The sequence below is a fragment of the Crocodylus porosus genome, unplaced genomic scaffold (genome assembly GCF_001723895.1).
Source record: "Crocodylus porosus isolate Cpor-Errol unplaced genomic scaffold, CroPor_comp1, whole genome shotgun sequence".
NCBI classification, from domain to species: Eukaryota; Metazoa; Chordata; order Crocodylia; family Crocodylidae; genus Crocodylus; species Crocodylus porosus.
The window spans coordinates 23,429,280-23,438,318 of record NW_017728907.1 but is presented as its reverse complement, the minus strand read 5'-3'; the positions used below and the strand labels follow the sequence as shown (position 1 = coordinate 23,438,318).

At 41.5% G+C, this 9,039-nt stretch overlaps 1 long non-coding RNA gene across 1 annotated transcript in view; it reads right to left on the bottom strand.

The window, feature by feature from the left end:
• The window catches only part of LOC109307622, a 13,947-nt gene extending 13,424 nt beyond the window's left edge, over nt 1-523 (bottom strand). Inside the window, exons 1-2 of the long non-coding RNA XR_002100319.1 lie at nt 510-523; nt 305-314 (exon numbers count right to left, since the gene is read on the bottom strand). This is a non-coding gene — a long non-coding RNA (uncharacterized LOC109307622). The remainder of the gene's footprint in view (nt 1-304; nt 315-509) is intronic.
• Nucleotides 524-9,039: the final 8,516 nt, after the last annotated feature.

Sequence of the window (9,039 nt, the reverse complement as noted above, 5' to 3'; positions counted from 1 at the left end):
GGGCCTTGCAGGGGGGGTGGTAGCCCCTGTGGGGGCCATTTGGGTCCTGCTGGGGGGGCTATAGCCTTTGTGTGAGGGCCGTAGCCCTGTTGGGGGGCCAAATCACCTGTTGGGGGTCATAGCCCTTGTGTGGAGACTGAACCCCTGTTGGGGGCCATAACCTTTGTGGGGGGACCATCATCCCTGTGGGAGGGCAGCAAAATATATATTCATGAATTCATGAAACGTATTTAGAATTTGCTTTATTATGATGATAAGAGACATGCTTTAACACAGTAAATATAGCAATAAAACATTGTCCAACTGATCACTGTCTCTGTCTCACTCTCTCTCTCTTTATAGTGGTCTTTTGTTTTACTTGTGGAGAAACATGGATTGCGGGGTATTTTACAGAGTGACTTTGGGATATTTTTATCAGGGATTTTTCAGTTTTCCAATAGGAAACACCAGAATTCCTGCTAGTGGGAGGACCCTACCTGGCACCTTGGATCCAACTGGCTGTGGCTGACCTCCTGGCCAAATGGGGCCAGGAGGACATGCTTTGACAGTTCAAAGCAGGCCACAACACCTGGAACATTTTCCAGGTGATAGCTGCCCAGATTGCTGGGCAGGGGGCACATGTGGCAGTAGTGCTGCACAGAGGCCAACCCTGCCATCACAGTCCACTGACAGCTGACCCAGAGGGGCAGATGCCTCTGCTGGCTGTGCAGTCCCCATCCGGGTCTGGCAGGTGCGCAACAGGTCACAGCCAGGCAGCAGCCCCTACTGCCAGACTGCTGCAGTGGGTAGAGGGTGCAGGGAACTCTCAGGGCTGCTCCAGCAGTCCAGCTGGCACAAGGGGTAGTGTCCCCAGGTACCAATTACCTGGGCCCCAGAAGCTCCTGAGAGCTAGTAGCCCTGAGTTACTTGCCAGGGCAGCTTTTTCTACTGCTGGAACCTGGACAGGGCAGCTTTTTATACTGCTGGGGACAGCACAGGTGCTAGCCTCAGGCTCTCCATCCCCTTGGCTGCAGATCTGGGAGGAGCTAGGCAGGGTTATTTTGCCCCAAGTGGCACAATTTTCTCCACAACAGAGTGCATGTCCGAGCACATGTGCTGAAGCAAAAAGCCTGAGCTCAAATTTGCACCTTTTCTATTTGAGCTGCTGCAAGCACACGTGCTTGCATGTGTGGATGTGTCCCTGGATGACAAAACAAAGTCTGTGCTGGTGCTGCCCTTCTTCCCTCCCTTTCCCAATGCAATTGAGGGGCTTTAAGTTTGAATTTTCCATATGTCTAAAACCCTGAGTCTGGTTTAAAAATCTTAGCCAAAGAATTTCAACTTGCTTTTTACTTTAGCAGAGACTTCCAAAGTTAAAATCACCAGCAATTTCTTCAAAAGTATGACAGATTTCATTAAATTCAGCTTAAACATCCTGGAATTCTGACTGGTGAAATGGATCTTTTCACTTGAATTTCTTCAGCTGAGGTGCAATTACTCCAATTTTATAATTGTGCATTTTATCACTTACAATGCAGCACAAATGAAATGGATCTCTCAGCACTCTACAGTGACATGCAAAAATAACTGACATTGCATGACAAATCTGGAACATGTTCTGTACTGGCATGCCAAAATTCAGTGTTGTTACTTGAAATCCACCTGAATTAGAAAGCCCAGCTTGTATATTCTAAGATATGCTTTTGCTTGGATTTTGCCCTCAAAGGCAGTTATAATGGAACAGATCCAAACCTCTGTAAATACCAATGTAAAAAGCCATCAAGGATTAAAGTATCATATAGCTTCAAATAAACTTGCAGTTAGCTTATAAAAATGACCATTGTGTGCTATGTAGTTGCACTGCTCCAGGGTACAACTGTGTGTGTATGTACTCCTGTATATGTGTAGAGCTGTGTTTTGGCAAACATGAGTTGCTATGAGATTTGAGTGTTTATGCACCAGTTTTGTTAACAAGCGAAGATACAAAAAATAAAAAACAAAAAAACCACCCACAGCCTGTTTTGTCCCATATTTTCCAGTAGACTTAGCTTGGGTCTTCATCTTTAACAGACAGTTCAAAATGGGTGTGTATCCATGGCTTATTTCCCAATACTAGACTCAATGTAAGAAGGTGGAAAAAGAGAAGCAGTAAAAAAAATTCTTTGAAAGTCTAAAATGATGTAGATTTCATAATGTAATGCAGGTTTTATAATCTCAGTCTTATAAGGGTTTTTGCTGTTGTTGCTGTATATAATGCATGTGAAAAATAACTTTGTGTCTAAAATAAGTGATATGCTGTGAACAGAAGGACTCTTGAAACAGATATATGCAACAGTGCAGGGAAAATCATATGGAGATTTTTCTCTCCTGGTATAGCACCTGTTAGAATCAGGCATGATTATCATTTCTAGGTAACCACAGAGACTTACCCTTCCTAGTGTCTTAGGTGCCAGCGGTGGCCCTCCATTTTATTTTCTTTCCAGCCTGGGAGGTAGGATTTATTTACAAAGGAGAAGCAGGTCATACTCCTTAAAGAAATTGATCTTAGTACTTACTTTCTACCAAACTTCAATTTTAATGAACACAGATCACAGCAACTTAACCACTGAGCCAGAAGGGAAACAGGCCCCACAGGCACAGGTTCCATCCACTCAATCCTTTAAAAGCTGGTCACAGCCAGCAGTATCCTGCTGGAAAAAGATTCTAGTGTTGCTTCTAACCCCTCTGTGTAAGAATCAGGATATAGGTTATCCATTCTAGTGCTTTTGCCACTGGAGGATGGCAGAGCCCAAATCACACTCCAAGCCAAGTATCAGGAATTAGAAGCTGAATTCCCAAAAGCTAGAGTCCAGAGGCAGTCAAGCAGGGTCAGAAGTCTGAGAAGCAGAGAGCACATAATCCAGTGAAGCCTATCACAGTAGATCTTCAAGCAGAACTGTTGGCTGGCATGCGGCATGTGGCCACAAATGGACTTAAAGGAGACTGCTATCCTCAGCAGCTCCTTGCTCCTGCCTGCGTCCTGCTTCTTCCATCACCACTGAAGCCTTGATCTGCACTCCTCCAATCTCTACTCCGCCCAATCTGCACCCCCCATGGTGGTGAGGGATGGAGCAGGGCTGAGGCAAGGGCAGGCCCTGCACAGCTACGGAAGGGCATGGGATGGAGCCGCAAGTGGCTTGCTGGGGTGTGCCCAGCGCGGGGAGGTGGTGGAGGCTCCTACTGTTGCATGCATACCCAGAAGAACATGGGGGCTGTGTGCCTAGGATCTGTGCATGGTGTGAGGATGGGCTGTGGGTTGTGAGCTGTTGGCTCTTCTGGGCTACTGCACATTTTGGGGTGGCTTCAGCAGTCCCCCTATAACCACTCCTCCCAGTGCTGCCACCATCTGCCCCAAACACAGCCTGGTACAGCCTCCCCGAACAGAAAGATCCTAGCACAGCCCTGGCAAGGGCATCCTGCCCTTGCCCCACACAAATTCAAGGGCACATGCCCCCCCATGCCTCCAGGGGTGCATGTAGCAGCAGGTGCCACACCCCCTGGATGTGCTGCTCACAGCTCATTCCTGCACCCCATGCCAGCTGTGTAGAGCCTGCCCCAGCCCCAGCCCCAGCCCCACTCCCTCCATCACCACTGTGCATGCACCCTTCCTCACCCCTGCTACAGCTGCTGGAAGCCATGGCCTGAACTGCCTTGCATCCCTACTATTGCCCCGCATTTGGGGGATGCTAAACCGCATCCCCACCCTCCACTGCCTATGCCAATTCATAACTTGAATATGGTCTGTTCCTGTCTGGAGTGAGCTAGCCCCGACTGCTGGTTATGTGGTTGATTACAGTTTCTTCTCAGATGGAACAAATCCTTATTTCAAGAATGTTCTATTTATTTATTTATTCTGATCATACATATATAAACCCTATATACATTTATTTTCCAGCTTGGGATGTTCTCTAGCATTCTTATTACCCACTTTGAAATGGGTAACCATTCTTTGTTTGAAGCTTTTCAGGAAGGTAGGGTTTAATCCTTGCAGCCTCTTGGCTATGCCTCAAAACTGGCTTAAGCACATCAAAACTTTTGATCCCAGGATGGGGAGAAGTTCTTAGGACTGACTCTATCATTTTTCTTCATGGAAAATATATAAAGTCAAGTTCTTGATTCTTCTTACTTTAGCATATGATCAGGTGCATTCATGTTTTTTCAGTATTGGTTTCCTTCCTGAATATACATCTCAGTTCATAGGAGTTATAGATTAAGAGTTAATATTAACTGATTATATTAAAATTAGTAGAAATTAAAATTAATAGATTAGGATGAATTAATAGATTAGTTAAGATTAATAATATGATTAATTAATTTTATTATATCCGTGCTATTTTTCCTTGGATTAGAGGCTGCCTTCTTGAATTTGTATTAGAACCTGTTTGGTATTTTAATGAAGTAACTTTTTTGTTGTGGGAGAACAGTCAGCAAAAAGAGATGGGATCATCATATATGACTATCCTTACACGTAAGAATAATAATTGATGAGAATATTTACACTGAGGGGAAGAACAGTTCGGTGGTCAAGCTACTGAACTGGAATTTAGGGGAGCTGAGTTATATTCCAGCATTGCCTTAAGTTCCTGCATGACTTGACTTCCCATTGATCGGCATCAGAAGAATAAGTGTTTTATAGTTTACAGGAGTATTTGTACAAGGGGGAATAAGTGCTTTATAATTTAAAGGGGTATTGTGATGATAAATACATAAGGTTTGTGATGGTGTCAGATAAATTAGTTACATTTTTTACCTATGGTAATCTGAAATGAAAGTAAGCATGCTCCCAGAGTAAGTAGTACTTGCTGTAATGGAAGGGTAGACTGTGGTCCAGAATGTACATATTATACATTCCCTAACTTACACCACACGTCACTGGTATGACCTGCTTTTTATTGAAATGAGTATAAACAGGCTATGTATGTCTGCTTATTGCTTCTTCCACTACAATACAAGGAAAAATTCCACATGTCTACCTTCCCATGGAGACCATTCAGGATTTTGACCCACACTTAAAACAATCCCTGGCCTTCTATTCTCAGATGACAGAGAGATGTCAGCAGATAAATTATCTTGCTTTCATTGGGTAAGGTCAGAGAGAGGGTAGTCTGCCAAGGTGGCAGTCTTCACAAACTTAAATATTGTATATATTAGAATTCAAACTCTGGGCTTTTGTGTTTTCCCCACTGTGAGTTCAAATTAAAGCTGGATAGAAACCAGTTACGGAGTTGTTAAACATGTTCAAGCAATAACTTTATGGCTGGTTGGCTCTTTTTATAGCTGGATAGTCATTTTTATTCTGTGATAATTATTTTGCACCTGGGGCTGGTCTTAATTTATTGCACGATTAACCAGTTAATTGTGTGATAATTACTTTACACGTGTAGCCGGTCTAAATTAATTCTGCAATTAGCCAGTTAAATGCGTAATTGCAGAGGCCTACTATATTTATAGCGGTGTTGGCTATAAGGAAACTGGTCGAGAGACAGGTTTTTTGTTTGTTTTTGTTTTTTTGTATTGATGTACTGTAGTTATGAGAGTCTCTTTTTCAAGCTTTACACAGAGGTTGACAATGAAGATAATGATGTCTGATGGTTTCTTTTTAACAGTATTTTTAAATAAAAATATAAGTAGAAGTGTACATCCAAATGGAAAATAAACTACAGTATCTTGCCTGCTTCTACAGTTCATCAATACCAACCACATAACCTCCCTACATTGGACTCAAACTGGGTCCTTTCAGAAAGCAGACAAAAACTGCTTACAGAAGCTTGCTGCTGATCCCCAAACGTTTTGGCAGGAGGAGAAAGAATTCATAGGAACATAAGCGTCAGTGCTTTCCTCAATCTGTGCCAGATTACATGCACTGTTAGTCATTTTTGTATTGACTGATCTGTGATTTCCTTACTGATTATTCCCCAGAATCGCCTTTTTTGAATTTGTTGCATGTGCAAGAAATTCAAAAAAGAGAAAATGTAAAATCTGTATGCTTGAATAAAACTCCTATCATAATCATTGAATATAAGCAAGCAAACAAGCAAACAAGCAAACAAACAAATGAAAGGCAACTTTGTGGCCTTTGAAATACAACAGAGAATAAATTTCAACCATACTTAACGAGAACTGTCAAGCTTCCACTCATATTAGAGTAATACTGTACCTCTTTTATGAAATTTTGTATTATAATTTGGTTTTGTAATCATGGCTAATTTTCATTTATGTCTTTGTTTATGTTTGTAGTAATCTAATATTTGATATACAATTATTTTTCACTTTGGCATATAGTGGAAAAGTCGCTTCCTGGTAGTTAAATTATGCAGCAACCAATAGTAATAAGCTTGCAATTATACTGTGTCTTTCATGTCACAGGATCCCAAAATGCTTTATAAATTGTAAGAAAACAATATACAAACTTATCCAGATAAATTATATTGCCTGTCACTAAAATACAGCTATTTCTCAGGTAGAATATGGCACCAAGTTTGTGGAGTATAATAAGATTACACAGCAGTTAAATGGCAATTATACCAGTGCAATCCTGAAGTGGCAGATTATTGACAGTAAAAAGAATTTGGTTCAAGAAATTGCATAGGAAACCATATAAGAAAATTAAGGGATGCTAGGTACACTTCCCCAAATGGAATGTTTGGGAGTTGGCATGTCTGCCTTAAAAAATGTTCCTAGGAATTGCAACTATGGGTATAATCTTCAGCTGGTGTAAATCAGCAGAAATCCATTGAAGTTGTCCTCAATTTTATATTACTCATAATAAAATAGTACCTTCTGGCTCTATTGTGAACCCATAATATAGCAACCAATCCAAAAATGTTCATCTTGCTTCTTTTGATCCTTCTGTTGATTACTACAAGATCAAAGAAAGATATTATCTCAAGAGCTTTGCAATCAAAGTCAATGCCTATGATAAAATATGACATCTCTAATGAAAATTCTTTTTTTTTTTTTCTAAGAAAGATTGGAAACAGTAATCCTAGTACCCTGGGGAAAGTCAGATGTTGAATCCTGACCTGCCTAGGCTCAGGCATATTTACAGTTGTGTTCAGATGCCAAAGAATCTTTAAATGTCAAACTCAGATACTGTTTAGCTTTTGTGACTGTGACAGATAAGCCTTTGAATTTCTAGCCATTTAAAACCTGGTTCAGTCAACCATTCATCTTTAGGAACTACTATACTGGTCAACAAAACTGTCCATGTAGGTCAGTATCCCATTTTGATAGTTTCTGCTACAAACTTCTTCACAGGAAGAAACCCTCTGTTAGCCCTTTAAAGCATAACTGACTATCAGTGGCAGTTTTCTCTCAATTCTCAATAGTTACCGATCAGTTTATGTCAGATTTATTCGCCTACTTAACTATACATCTATTCAAATCATTAAAAAATATGAATTGAAATCATGCTAGGAATGTTGGTGCTATGGTTCAGATTATGGTTCATATTAAGGCTGTCACACCGGTGGCACTAAGCAGTCTTTTAAAAAGTCTTAATTGGTGTCCTGGGGCTCATTCTTGGGTAAGGTGACAGAGAGTATGCTCTGCTTGACCTTCAATGGAAGGCTGTGGTTTAAATGACACAGCTTTACCTTTAACAATCAGAGAACTTGCACTCCTTTCCTTTCTTTTCTTTCAAAGCCCGGATTTCCTTATCCCTAAATGAAAAGGCCTCCATTTGGCATAGGATTCTCTTAATGATGAAAAAAAACCCTTACTATATTTCTGTACTTGACGGAGTTTATTTCAGCACTGGACAGCTTCTATCAATCTCCAAAGCCATTATTAATTTAGCAATGTGCTGTCAGTTCTACATCACAAGAAAGATAATATTGATAGATTTGGGGGTTTCATATAGCAACATCCTGACTTTGAATGAATGTTCTGAACTGCAGGTAACCAATAAAGAAAAATATTAGTCACTGGAATCTGAGATATAGTTGCCAGAAAAGAACTCTAGTTTGCAATATATAGCTAGTCCTGACTCTTCATTTGAGAACAAAATGCAAGTGAAAATAGTAGAAACTGCTGACTATACAGAGTAGGTTAAAGTTTCCTCATCCTTAGCTATTTGGTTCTGGGGTACAAGTAATTGGGGTACTTTTTTGCTGATGATACAGGGGCCCATAATGGACTTTAAAGCAGGGGAAGACCAAGCATAATCAAGTTTTACTCCACACTCCACTCACCCCGACATGCCTTGTGTTACATATTAGAATGGGGTAGCTATGGCAAGAAGCAGAAAACCATTAACTTTCTCCAGTCATTTTAAGGTCACTTTTTTGCCATGTAGGCGCAGCAAAATGGTCTTAGCAAACCAAAGAACTTGTCCCCCCTATGAACTTCCCCTCTCATTAAAACAATATGCTCCCATAAAATAAAAATAAATAAATAAATTTACAGCAAATTTAGATATATGAGGATTTATTTATTGAAGGTTTAAATGGTTTTATATTGTACTAATACTTTAAGCAGTATAAGGAAAACATATGTGAATCTAAGACAAAGTTTCCTCCCCCCCATCATCTTTTCCCCACCTTACTGTCAGTCTCTGTTCAGCTCTGGCTTGGGCTGGATTCCCTCCCAGGCGTGGAGCACATGGAACTCTGTATCCTGCCATCAGCAATGCTGGGCGGGGACTGCAGTATCGTTGCCCAACCAATCAGCAGTGCTGGTGCTGCTGCATGGTCTGGCAGGAGCTGTGCTTCCATGTGCTGCATCCAAGGGAAAGAATAGAGTCCAAGCAGCCTCTGACAGTAAGGTGAGGGTGGAGGGAGCAGGGAAGGGACAAAGACTGGGAAGTAGCGGCGAAGAAGCAAAGACTGCAGGAGACAGAGGCTGTAGGGAGCTGTAGCAGGGATTTAGGTAGTAGGAGGGGCAGGGATACTGCAGAGAGAAGTGGTAGGGGGTGCAAAGGGTAAGAGGACCGCCTGACCCCCAGCCACTCCAGCCACTGCTTTCCCTGCTATAGCAGTTGTGGGCATGAATTTAAGACAATTCTCCAATACTTAGATTCTG